This window comes from Nyctereutes procyonoides, unplaced genomic scaffold, assembly GCF_905146905.1.
Source record: "Nyctereutes procyonoides isolate TBG_1078 unplaced genomic scaffold, NYPRO_anot_genome, whole genome shotgun sequence".
NCBI classification, from domain to species: Eukaryota; Metazoa; Chordata; class Mammalia; order Carnivora; family Canidae; genus Nyctereutes; species Nyctereutes procyonoides.
In genome coordinates this window covers 52,723,093-52,736,228 of record NW_026575043.1, presented here as the reverse complement: position 1 = coordinate 52,736,228, position 13,136 = coordinate 52,723,093, and the positions used below count along the sequence as shown (strand labels likewise).

At 43.9% G+C, this 13,136-nt stretch overlaps 1 pseudogene; it reads left to right on the top strand.

The window, feature by feature from the left end:
* The first annotated feature begins 1,360 nt into the window (after window positions 1-1,360).
* The window catches only part of LOC129508321 (40S ribosomal protein S3a-like), a 32,986-nt pseudogene continuing 21,210 nt past the window's right edge, over window positions 1,361-13,136 (top strand).

Genomic DNA, 13,136 nt, shown 5'->3' with positions numbered 1-13,136 from the left:
GAAGCTTAGCTAGACGTGGATGAGAAGGAGTAGTTTTTTTCCAAAAGTGAGGCCTTTTCAACTATTGTGAGGATTCTGTCCAGAGATGAGAAATACTTTAGAGCAACAGCAGTGATTTGACTATGTAACTATAGGGAAACTAGATGCATATTCATTGAGGTATAAATTAAGCCATTTTAACAAAGATACCTCTAAAAATAGGGGTTGGGACTTGATAAAAGCCTATTCTTTGTGAAAGTAGAAATCTGGGGCCGTGGTCAAGAGCTTGGTGGCTTGACAATGTCAGGAACCCAGCTTCCTTCCATCTTGTGGCTCTTCCATCCTTAATGTATGGTGTCCATCCTGACCCAGCTGGCTGCCCTCACTCCTGCTGTGGAGTCTGCCTTGCAGCCTTCTTTCTGAGAAGGGTGAGGCAGGAAGAGGTAAGTACACTTCTTCTTCTCAAGGACATTGCCTTGAAAATAACACATCTGCTTTGATGTGTTATTTTCTGCTTTGACTTAGATTGTTGCACCTAGCAGCAAGGCTGGCTGGAAAATGTAATCTTTATCCTAGTCAAGTGTCTAGCTAAAATTTAGAGGCCTACAGGAAGGAAAGAGAGGTATTAAAAGCTATGTAAGGAACACCTGGGTGGCTCAGTCAGCTGAGCATCTAACTCTTCGTTTCGGCTCGGGTCACCATCTCAGGGTCATGGGATAGAGCCCTGCATCATCCGGCTCCATGCTCAGCACAGAGTCTTCTTGTCCCTCTCCTTCCGTTCCTCCCCCTGTTTGTGCCCATGCTCTCTCTTTCTCTATCTCTAAAATGAATAAATAAAATCTTCTAAAAAGAGAGATATGTAACAGTCTCTGCCATGGTAGTCGAATGGGGATACCTTTCATATGTACTCATCATTCCCACCAACCAGTAATTCAGAGTTTGCTCTCCCCACTCTCCAAGCATGTTCTTCTGGTTCATTTACATGATACATTTTTGAGTGCCTAACACACCCCAGACACTATTTTGCAGCAAAATCCCTGCTCTTGCTGACAGTGTGTCCTAAAGAGGGGACTACAAAAGTAAATAATTAAATGAATACACCTTTTGAAGAGTGATGAGTGCAGTTAGCATACTATAGCAAAGTGTGGATGTAGGAGTGATTGTCACAGGGAGAATTTTTTTTTTTTCAGGGAGGATTTTAGATTCTGCAGTCCTGGAAGGGTTCTCTGAGCAGGCAACATTTAAGGAGAGACTTGCATCACATAAAAGGGTCCACCACAGGAAGATATGGGAGCAGAGGGCTCTGCACAGAGGAAATAGCCAGAGCTAGAGGACAGAGGTGGAAATGAACACAGCTTGGTCAAGGAAGAGAAAACGGGCCATGGTGATTGGAGTACGGTGAGCACATGGAAAAGCTATGACAGATGCAGCTGAAGGGTGGCGAGGGATAAATCACACGGAGCCCTGAAAGACATAGTAAGGAGCTTTCTATGGCCTTGATACTTATAGTAGGGCCTGGCTGAGCTGACTTTGCAGAAGTTGCTACGACTTTGAAAAGGGAAGAGCTAAGATGTGTTGGATTATGAATTCCTGATTGGGTCTCACCAACATATTTGTCCCCTTTGTAGAGCATTCTATGCCCTGAAAAAAATATTTCCACCCTTTCTTATCAGACCTTTCCCATCAGAGCTCTCAGAAGAAATCATGGCACTTGACAAATCAGCATGGCACATCACAGAGAGGTTAAGTGGCTATTCCAAGGTCACAAAGTGAACAAGTGGTAGAAGAAAGACTGGAAACCTATCTTCAATTTCAAGGTAATCTACCTCATATCCACTCCCAAAAGAAATCAGGCATGAAGATAAATTTTAAAAAAATTATGATACTCCACCTGAACAAGGTATACACATTTTTCTTTATTTTTTTTAAAGTAGGCTCCATGTGAGGCAGGGCCTGAACCCATGGCCCTGAGATCAAGACCTGAGGTGAGATCAAGAGTCAGACACTTAACCAACTGAGCCACCCAGGTGGCCCATATTTGTTCTCATATAAATGCACACACACATATACAGAAATGATAGACAGGTAGATAGAGGGATAGACAGACAGACACAGACATGTTACAAAAGATTGTGTGATCCCACTTGCCTGAGAAAACATAGACTGATAGACCATTGTTGTTAGCCCTCAGGCATTGTACCCTGTCCAAATCTTTCAGGTAGTTTAGTTATTAAACTTCTTTAATTACTTGTTTGTGTCATGTCTTTCCTACTGGGACCTGACTAATACAAACTATCGGGGGGGGGGGGATCATACCAAAATATCTGTGATTATCTATGTGGTAGTGAATATCTAAGGTATTCAAATCACACACACATGTGTTTTGTGTATAAAATATATGTCACTAAAAAAAAATATATGTCACTGCCAGCAATTCGAATTCCTGGGAAACTGCTATTTGTCTCTCACTATTCCTCCTCTCCCTCTTTCTTTTGTAAGGGATTCCCCTAAATTTTAGCTCCCTAGATGGCAATCCAGCTAAAGACTACATTTCCCAGTCTCCCTTGCAGTTAGCTGTGGTCATATGACTAAACTCAGACCAAAGGGGTGTGAACAGACAGAACAAGCCTAAGCACATGACCCCATAGAGCTGCCATTTCAGCCCCAGGTGGCTTACCCTCAGATTGATCAGAAAGAGAGAAATAAACTATCTCACTTAGGTTACTGTCAAGTAGGGTCTTCGTATCAGCAATTGCACTTGTATCCTGATTCATCCAGATGTCACACGAAGTCGGGATGTTTGTGCTGAGAAAGACATGGGAATGTTTTCAAAGATCTGTGTGTGGAGGGTGGCAAGCGTGGAATGAAGGGACATTAGCTTCTATTTCTGGTTCTTCATCCCGGGATCCTTTGGCTCAGATTTCCTTCCCTCTTGTTGCTCACTCCATCCCTCTGTAAAATGCAGGAATCTTCCTGCTGTCAGGGTGGGCTTGGCAGAACAGTCATTGGCATCACTCAGGAGTGAGCACTGTAGTCCCCTGACGGGCTGTAATGGGTACCAGCAAGACATAGCTTGGGCTCTGAAGTCAGACAACTTGTGTTCGAATCCTGGCTCAGTCACGTACTAGCTTTTAAAAGAGATTAGTGGGATCTGTTTGATCATAATTGAAAAAATGATTTGAGAGCCAAAGAAGAAAGTGCTTTCAAATTCTGAAAGCAGGTTAAATGACACAGATCTGTCTCATGGTGGGGAGATGATGGGGTGTGTGAAGAGTCCTTGGGGGGGTGGTCAGACCCATCAACACCTTTCTCACCATTCTATTTATTGACTTCCTCTAGATTCAAGTGAGTAAAGAGGGATGGAATTACTCCAAGATTTGTATCAACCCCAGCATCAAGTTCTGCCTTTTGTTAAAGGGGAATCCTTGCTCCCTGGATATGCTAAGGCAATGATTCAAAGCAGATATGTCTGGGAGATGGCGGGACAGAGGGAAAAGTGGTCTCAGCTAGAGCCCTGGGGAGAGAAAACACAGAGAGAATTTTTGCCTCATGAGAAAGAACCTTTAGTGAGTCATTATAGATGCCTTCTTGCCAAGATTGCAGAGAAGGGTTAAATAGGGGGAGGCAATCGAGTCAGGCTCATGGTGGAGCTCAGGGACCAAGGGAAAAGTATTGATTTCCTCCAAGCCACTTTGAACTGACCCATTAGTTCAGGCTCACTGAGAAGGTGGAAAATATGCAAGTTGCACTTGACTGCATTTTCAGTGCTCCCTTACTGGGGCAATCCAATGTCTTCCAAATGAATGCCTGGGGGAGGGGTTCAGAGTTGAGGATACTAGTGAGAAGTGGTCTGGACACCTCTTACCAGTGAGATTCTGACGGATGCGTATGTTACATTCCTCTCCTAGCCCTGGTGACATAGTGGATGCTCACCGAGTGTTGATCAACTCTTGAACTGCATGCTGCTTAGGAAGGAAGAGACTGACAATTCTTAGCCATGTTATGCGTCTGAGCTTGTGGTCTAGAATTCTCATGTCTTACTCCTAGAGTGAGACTGGATTCACCACTTTTTAATCTGATTTGAAGTAGTTGTGCTCATCACTAAGGTTGAGAGGTTTTGTTTTTTGTTTTTTTTTACTAAGGTTGAGAGTTGTACTACATGGGTTAGAACTCCATTTCTACCACTTGCTAGCAGTACCTCCTTGAGCCTCCTTGATGACTCAGACACTTCCAGACTTCATTTTTCCCATCTCTGAGATATAGATAATTATAATACTACCTTTTGGCTTTCTTTTATTTTTCAGAATAAATGATATTGCCCATGGGAAGTGTTTGGCATAGAGGCTGCTTTATAGGAATGCTTGATATACTTTAACAACTTTGTGATTGTTTTATATCTACCTTGGGGTAAAATATTTATATTTTGCCAGAGCTAAATTAGTATTGACCCAAAGGAGACTGTGATCAATGAAAATGCATATTGTAACCCTGAGAGCAACTGTTAAGAAAATAACTCAAAAAATTTAGCAAAAATATCAACAGGAATTAAAGTGATACACTAAAAAAACATTTAACAGAAAAGAAGGTAGTAACAGAGGGACAGCTCATCTTATGTGCCCATAAGATCATTGGTGTCTTGTCCAACAATGGTCTGCTGTCCTTTAAGGGGTCAGCTGGGGCTGATGGGCCACATGATCTAACCAGCTATAGCATAATTCTATCAACTGGTACAATCAGCTAGAGTTAAGGAGTCACGCAATCAAATCAGTGGTCCATCAGGAAGAAAACACATGGTTCATTGCCTACTTGGACCTTCTGTGGATGGAATGCTTCCAAAGGAGCTAGGAGCTCAGCATCTGAATATATCTGAAGAGGTGCACTGACATGCCCTGCCCATCACTCCTATTACCTGACAAACCACATGATGCACTGCATGATGCTAAACTCATGGCTTCTGCTAATTAGACATAGTGGGGTGACAGGCATGTGCCTGGATCCTGTATGTCATAATTGAAAAAATGATTTGAGAGCCAAAGAAGAAAGTGGTTGAGTCAGTAGCCAGGGCCCTGGAGTACAGTTTCTAAAACCTTTGCTTACCCCTCCCTTATAGATCTACCTCTCTTGCCTCCTAACTTTTGCTCGTGGTATCTCCACTTGGGAGAACACACTTCCTCTCCTTTCTCTGGATGCCCCCCACTCTGGCCCCAATGCACACACACACACCCTCCAGGCCTCAGATAAAACAGAGGGCAGTGACCAGAACCAGAAAGAATAGAGATCCAATCCCAGTAAAGCCTCTTACCTTGGCACCTGGGCAAGTTAGGTGACCTCCCTGAGTCTCAGTTTATTCATCTATAAAATAAGTATGACAATATCCTGATGGGTTATTTTGAGAATTATATTTCAAAAATGTATAGAATTTAGCATGGCCTGTGGAATAAAGGAAGATCTCAGTAAACTACGATCCTGAGGACAATGATGGTAAAGATGGTAAAGATGAAGATGAAGATGGTTGTAACATGTCACCTCTTCCAGGATGGTTTCCCTGGTTGGGGCAAACATATTCTCAGTGCTGCCACAGTCCCTTGAACATTCCCCTATCATAACATGATCATATTACATTATTCTTGCTTGCTGATCACTTCTTCTCCAGTAGACACACCAACAGTGTCCTATTCACCACAAGAGTTCTGGCACCCAGCCCTGGGTTTGACGTACACCGGGTGCTGGGGTGTCCACCCAAACACTTGGCCTCCCGAAACACTTCCCTTGTCTCTTCCATGGATTGGTAAAACACAGGCTTTGGAATTACATGGACCCGTGAGCGTGTCTAGGATCTACCACATAAAGCTGTGTGACCTGGGTCAAGTTACTTAGCTTCTCTGTGTTTCATTCCTCTCACCTATGAAATGGGGGTTAATAAGAGTTCCTACCCTATCAGATTGTTGTGGACATCAAGTCATAGAAGAAATATGAAAAGATCAGTCCATTCATCAAACATTTATTGAGTATCAACCATGTGAAAGATGATATTCTAGAAGCCGGGGAAGGAACAACACAGAGAAAGTTGCTGCCCTCATGAGGGAAGGCAGACTACAAAGAAAAAGCCCCCAACATGGTAGGTTAGGAAGAAAACTCTAGATGGTAATGGGGTAGAGTGGGGGATAGCACTCAATAAATATTTATCATTCTCACTAACATCCCACCAGGGAAAACAGAGGAGCAACCAAACTCCAGGACCCTGGAGAATTTGGGTCCCAGGCCCTTTCTCAGGCTGTGGGCAGAGGCTCATGCTGGCTCCCATACCCATGGAGCTGATTCTGCTGACAAAGCCCGCCTCCTCCTCAGGGGGAAAGAGCAAAAGCCCACTTTTCATGACACCTGTAGTAATCCTTGGTGGAATGTATCTGAAAAGATGCAGGAGAAATTCTTAAAATATATTTCCTTCCAACCACAATATATTCCATATGCTTGGAAACTGTCGGGGAGGGAGCCTGGTGTGCTCAGTTACCTCTGGTAAATGTTTCTCTCCCACACTGGGGAAATCCTTATCAGGGGGCTCTCCTACCTGACAGCTGGAAGGAATTTAGAAGAAAATGCAAAGTGCTCTTGCAAAAGAGGAATCAAAACCGCAAGAGGATCTGAGAGCTTCTCTCAAAGTGAAAGGGTTTAAGGCTTCAGGCTTCGAGCTTGGGGGAAAAGTAAGTTCTTGGAGGAGGTATTGAGAGACCCTCCCCCACTAGGACTCTCTGTGCCCCCTTGGGAAGCTCACTGGCCTCTTGTGAGCTTTGGTCTCCCCCCGTTTGTAAAATGGCTGTGAGCTCCACGTTTAGAATTTGATTAACCTCAGAGGAGCCATTTGTGAGTCTCTGGTTTTCTGTGGTTCTTCCTACGGATGACGGGCTGCAAGCTGAGCCCTCCAGAATTGGTCTGTTTCAGGCTGTGACCACAGGAGCCGGTGGGGTCTCGGCTCCCTAAGTTGAACACTGGCAAACCTGGCCTTAAGGGACCTGCCCTCCAGAAAAAGTGACTTGTGACAGCATGCTAAATGGCACATCCTATTGCAAACCCTGAAAACGGGAACAAGGAGCCTGACCAAGAAAACAAGCTGTAATAGCATCAAGCATTGGTACAGATACAGGGAGCCAGGTGCTCTTGTGCTTGCCGGTAGGACTGCCAGTGGTAGGACCTTCCTGGAAGGCAAGCTGATGCCTTGGATTTCAAAGATAGCTCAGCTACTCCATTATTAGGAATTAACCCAATGAAATAAGAAGGTCTGTGAAGATTTAGGTATATTTATATTATCAGTGTTTGCAGAAGAGAAACATTGGGAAAGTTGAAATATCCAAGGATAGTGGACTAGTTAATACATACAGTCACTCAATCGCCTATTTTGCCATGGTTAAAGTAATGGTATGTATGTGTAATTATTAACATGAAAGGATTTCAAAATATGTTGTTAAATTTTTTAAAAGCTGTTACAAGCCTGCAGGTCCCTTGCAAGAGCACATTTTTAGATTAGTATATAAATACAGACACTTGTTAGTATGTACAGATACACATAGTGGGAGATAGGTGGATGGGTGGATAGATGGGTGGGTCGATGGATGGTTGGTGGATGGATGAGTGGGTTGATGAGTGGGTGGGTGGATGAGTGGATGGATGAATGGATAGATAGGTAGAAAGATAGATAAATAGCATAATGGTTTGGTTTGGTTTGGTTTGGTTTGATAAGACCTTTAAATCATATGCACAAAGAAGCTGTGGGACCTCAGAATAGGGCATGATTATCTCTAGTTAGGAAATGCCTTTCAGGGGAGGTTTATTAAACATTGGCTGAATGAGGTTGAGCAACTTGCCTGAAGTCACATGGTTGCAGTAGAACCAGAATTTGAACTGGGCAAGTCACTTTCCAGACCCCAGACCCGTAACACCTTGTTTTCTCATGAGGAGCAGCTTTGACCAGGAATGACACATTAGAATCTGGGGTCACCTTCACATGAGCCAAATCAACCTTAAAATTTGGTGATGTCCTTAGTCAAATCCAGCAAACCCCCCTCTGTAAGCTACTCTGCTGTGTCAACTCAACACTGGCCTGTTAAAAAAGATCCCTGTGGGCACTGAGAAAATGGGTCCATTGGGCTGACTTGATTAGTCAATGCTGGGGTGTCTCGGGATTCACCACTCTGGCCCTTGTGTGGCCTCTCATAGCATCTCTGGGATGGACAGCGGAAGCTGGAAAAACACCCCGAAAATGGCTCCCACCACCCTCTCCCTTGCCCTGGGGATGCCTGGGGAGGAAGTGAGGCTTGTGTGCACAGAGACTCACCCCCTGGGCAGAGCACCTGTTAGCCTTCGCTCTGTGAGGCCATGAACAGAAACGTTCCAGGACTCCAGGGCTTCCATCCCTGATTCAGGAGGCAGCACAATCATGCTCCCCCTGAGCAAGGCCAGTGCTCAGAGGCCCAGTGAGCCGGCCCTTTTACCGTGGAATTCACTGAGTCCAGAAATCAGATGCACATCTCAGCACTGTTGAAACTGAGCAGATTTCTCAGTTCTGCTACACTTCCTAAGCAACCATGGGTGATGTAAACCTGCTGCCTAATTGTCAATTCTTAAAAAACTCCAAACTGGGAAGACTTGGCCTTTGAGACCACTGGAGTCAAAGACTGCCTCAAAGACAATAAAACAAAAATTAAAACAACCTGCTGTGGGTTTGGGCATTTACAAAGCACGCTGAAACCCATCATGCACTGATTCTCCTGAGAGCCTCAGATTAATATTTCCTTTTGGCAAAGGAGGAAACTGAGTCAGCAGGAGGTTAAGTGTCATGCAGCTGCAAGTGGCCAAGCCCTGATCAGAACCTAGGAGTCTAACTGCCTCCACCAGATAAATTTGACAGAGTGGTAGGAGACAGAAATAAAATTCCTTAGGGTTCTACTTGTTCAAAGCACTGGTTACACTAAGCCAAAGTGTCGCAGACTGTCACCGCTCCCTGTGACAGCTGTGGCAAGGAGGAATCTTCGACGTCTCTGCAACTCATCCCCATCGGGATGTTGGTTGGGAAAGATTCCTTGAATGACACCCTCTGCTCCTTCCACCAACTTCAGAAAGCACTTAGTGTGTGGAGGACACAGGAGAGGAGATGAGAGTTGTCAGTAGAAGGTGCACGCAGGCGACATCAGCCTCCCTCTGGAGGGTCGGTGGATGATCCAACTCAGAGGCCAATGTTTGAGGGGACACAACATAGGCCACAGAGCTCTGAGCTCGAGTTTGCCCAGCTACATCATGGAAATGATCACAGAAATGATGAGGTAATGGACCAGTGAGGCTGGAAGGGGAATTATGCACAACATTCAGGGCATAGGAGGTGCCCAATAAATGCTGATTTCTGCAAACTCCCTTCCTCCAATGGGAGAAGAGCTATGATCATACTCATAGCGATGAAAGGTATTAAAACAGTTTCTGATCTCAATCCCAAATACCTCAAGGCCAAAGTCTGGGTGGGGGGAGTCAGATTGTTTAGGATTTACTGGGGTGGAGGGAGCATGAGGGTTGACCTTTCCCAAGCAAGAATGCCAATCCCTGTGCCTTTTATTCCCCTTTTCAAGGACTCCTCTCCTCCCGATGTCACAGGAGAAACACATGGTGTGGAGATGGAGTGCACACTTTCTCTTGGAATAATAACAAAAAGATACCTTATGGCTTTCATTTTCCAACATCTCATTATTTCATTAGCATTGAGAACAGGAGTGCAAATGAATCAAAATTCAGGAAGATGTTCAACTCCCCTGCTTGGATTTTTAAATAGAGTATGATCTGAGCTGTCAAGTCCATCACCATATGCACGATTTTCTACGATGCATGTACATAAGTGCCACCAGGCTTTTAAAAGATCATGATTCAGGGACGTCTGGGTGGCTCAGTGGTTGAGCATCTGCCTTTGGCTCAGGTCGTGATGCCAGGGTCCTGGGATCGAGTCTCATATTGGGCTCCTTGTGGGGAGCCTGCTTCTCCCTCTGCCTGTGTCTCTGCCTCTCTCTATGTGTCTCTCATGAATAAATACATAAAATTAAAAAAAAAAGATCATGATGCATCACTACCCTCCATTCACTTACCTGCAGCTCTACAGTAAGAAACTGGTTTCTAGGGTGTACCATTGCTGTCTCTCAGCCCCTGGACCCTCATGTAAGCTGCTGCCTCTGCCCAAAACACCTGGTCTGCCTCCCCACCCCCATCTCTGTCCCCTCAGCCTTCAGGTAACTCGACCCAGTTGTCACTGCCTCTCAAAACCTCCCCTGACCCTCAGACTAGGTTAAAATCATTATATGCTCCCATATCACCCAGTATAACCTTCAAAATACTTTGCACTCATGACATCATGACATTGTATTCTGCACTCACTCCTAATATCCATAATACCAGGAACCCTGTCTGCCTATGCATTTATATATCCTCAGCCCACAGTGGAGTATTTGTCATAAATTGTCATTCAATTATATATTTCCAGCCCCACCTGTATGAATTTACTGTAGAGTAAAAATGAAACCCCAGGAGGAAGCAGGGATGGTTCCAAACCTCTTTTTAAAAGTTTCTCAAAATGAGCAAAGCGGGGGGGAAAAGCATTTTTAACAAGAATGTTTTGACAGATACCTCTTCAGTTTGCATTTTCCAAAATGTTCTTCCCTCGCCTGGATCACCTTTCACTACTTCCCCGATTCCCATTCTAATACCCAAACCAGGGAAAGGTCATAATTCACAGGAGTGATATTTGCAGATTAAAATAAAAACAGCCACATTCTGCAAGCAACATTGACATTTGGCAAGACGTCTGGACCAGAAAAATATGTGAATGTCGGATGCTTCGCAGGACATAGCCAGATTCCTTTTATTCTCCCAGAAATATAACAGGGCAGTCCACATTCTGGTTTGGATGCATTCCCACTTTCTGGAGTAAGGGAAAATACAATAAAAACCTGAACGATGATCTCATGGCCTCCTTGATTTGTCAAGAGCATCTATTCTAAGTGGCTTTTTTTTTAAGGTTTGAGATGCTTCCAAAATATTTATAAAAAGCAGCAGCCTCTTCAAAGTTGGGAGGCAAGCACAGACCTCCAAGAAAGGAGAGAGGCATGATTGTTTCGTGACCTCCAGGAAGGGGGAGGAGAACTGGGGGCTCAAGGGGGGAGGCAGAAGCAGTTGGAGGAGAGGAGCAGGTCTGAGCCATGGAGGGAATTTGGAAGCCCAGAGGTACTGACTCTTGGCACCACCAGCTTCTCCTTTGGAATTGACCACAATGCTACCAGAGTTGACATTTGTTTTTGAACCATATTCACCTAAATGGTAATGAGGTCTGAAGGGTAAGGATGAGCAAATGGTACCTAATAGTGCCAAAACCATTTCTCCTTCTAAATCTTTTTTCTGCTTTATGACATATGTTCAAGAGAATTTTCAAGGTAGAAAATCTTAATATATATTGCCTATTACCTCATGATCCCAAAATAATTTCTGATAACATTTTAATATACACCATCCCTATTACATCTGAGTGTGTACACACACACACACATTTATACTTATTTTTTCAAAAATTAGATATTATTGCATGACTTTCTTTCTTTCTTTCTTTCTTTCTTTCTTTCTTTCTTTCTTTCTTTCTTTCTTTCTTTCTTTCTTTTCTTTCTTTTAACGCCAAAAGGCCTATGCTCTGAATCTGCCTTCCACTCACTATAAATTTGGAGAAATCACTTTCACACTGTGAGCTTCAAGTTTCTCATCTGTGTAATGGGGGTGAAAATAGCATTGGCCTGATAAGGATATTTGAGGATGAGCTCACATAATACCTGGTAACTGCTTTGCATGCAGGTAGCACCAAGTGTGTGCATGCATGTGCTTGTGTGCATGTGTGTTTCCATAAAATTAAGCCATCTTCCCCTGTGTCATTTAAAAAATTCTACACAGGGGCACCTGGGTGGCACTGTTGGTTCAACATCTGACTCTCAATTTCGGCTCAAGTCATGATCTCAGGGGCGTGAGATGGAGCCCCATGTCCAGCTCCGGCACAGAGTCTGCTTAAGATTCTCTCTCCCTCTGCCTCTGCCCACAGCCTCACCCCCGCTTTTTCTCTCTCAGATAAATAAATAAATCTCTAAAAAATAAAAAACTCTACATAAAATTCTATTATATGAATGAATGGTTTAATAAACCACCTCTCTCCATCAGACATAGGCTCATTTGAACACGTTTGAAGTCCTTGATGTATTTTTCCTCATCTTACTCTTATAATATCCATACGGAATTATTAGTCATGTGGATGGTAATAGCTAATATCCGACATAAGGACTTGTGACTAATTTCTGTAAAGGGCCAGAAGGCAAATATTTTTGGCCATACAGGCAACAGGGACTCTGCCTCCAGCCACTCAACTCATCCCATGCCATATGAGAGCCGCTATAGACAAGATATAAACAAGTGGGCATCGAAAGATGAATGGATAAAGAAGATGTGGTTTATGTATACAATGGAATATTCCTCAGCCATTAGAAACGACAAATACCCACCATTTGCTTCAACGTGGATGGAACTGGAGGGTATTATGCTGAGTGAAGTCAGTCAATTGGAGAAGGACAAACCGTGTATGTTCTCATTCATTTGGGGAATATGAATAATAGTGAAAAGGAATATAAGGGAAGGGAGAAGAAATGTGTGGGAAATATCAGAAAGGGAGACAGAACATGAAGACTCCTAACTCTGGGAAACGAACTAGGGGTGGTGGAAGGGGAGGAGGGCGGGGGGTGGGGGTGAATGGGTGACGGGCACTGAGGGGACACTTGACGGAATGAGCACTGGGTGTTATTCTGTATGTTGGTAAATTGAACACCAATAAAAATTAATTTATTAAAAAAAATAAAAAAAATAAACAAGTGGGCATGGCTGTGTTCCAGTCAAATGTTATTTACAGAAACAGGCCCGGGTGGATTTGGCCTGTGAGCCATAGTTTGTCCATCCCTATACTGAATGCCAAAGCAACTCTCCAAAGAGAGCTCTCCAAAGCAGCTCATCTAACTCTGATGACAGGAAGGGACCCCGAAGTGTAATGTCACAATTAAATCCTGTCCAGATGAGGAAATTAGTCAGGGAATAGTAGGTCTAATCTT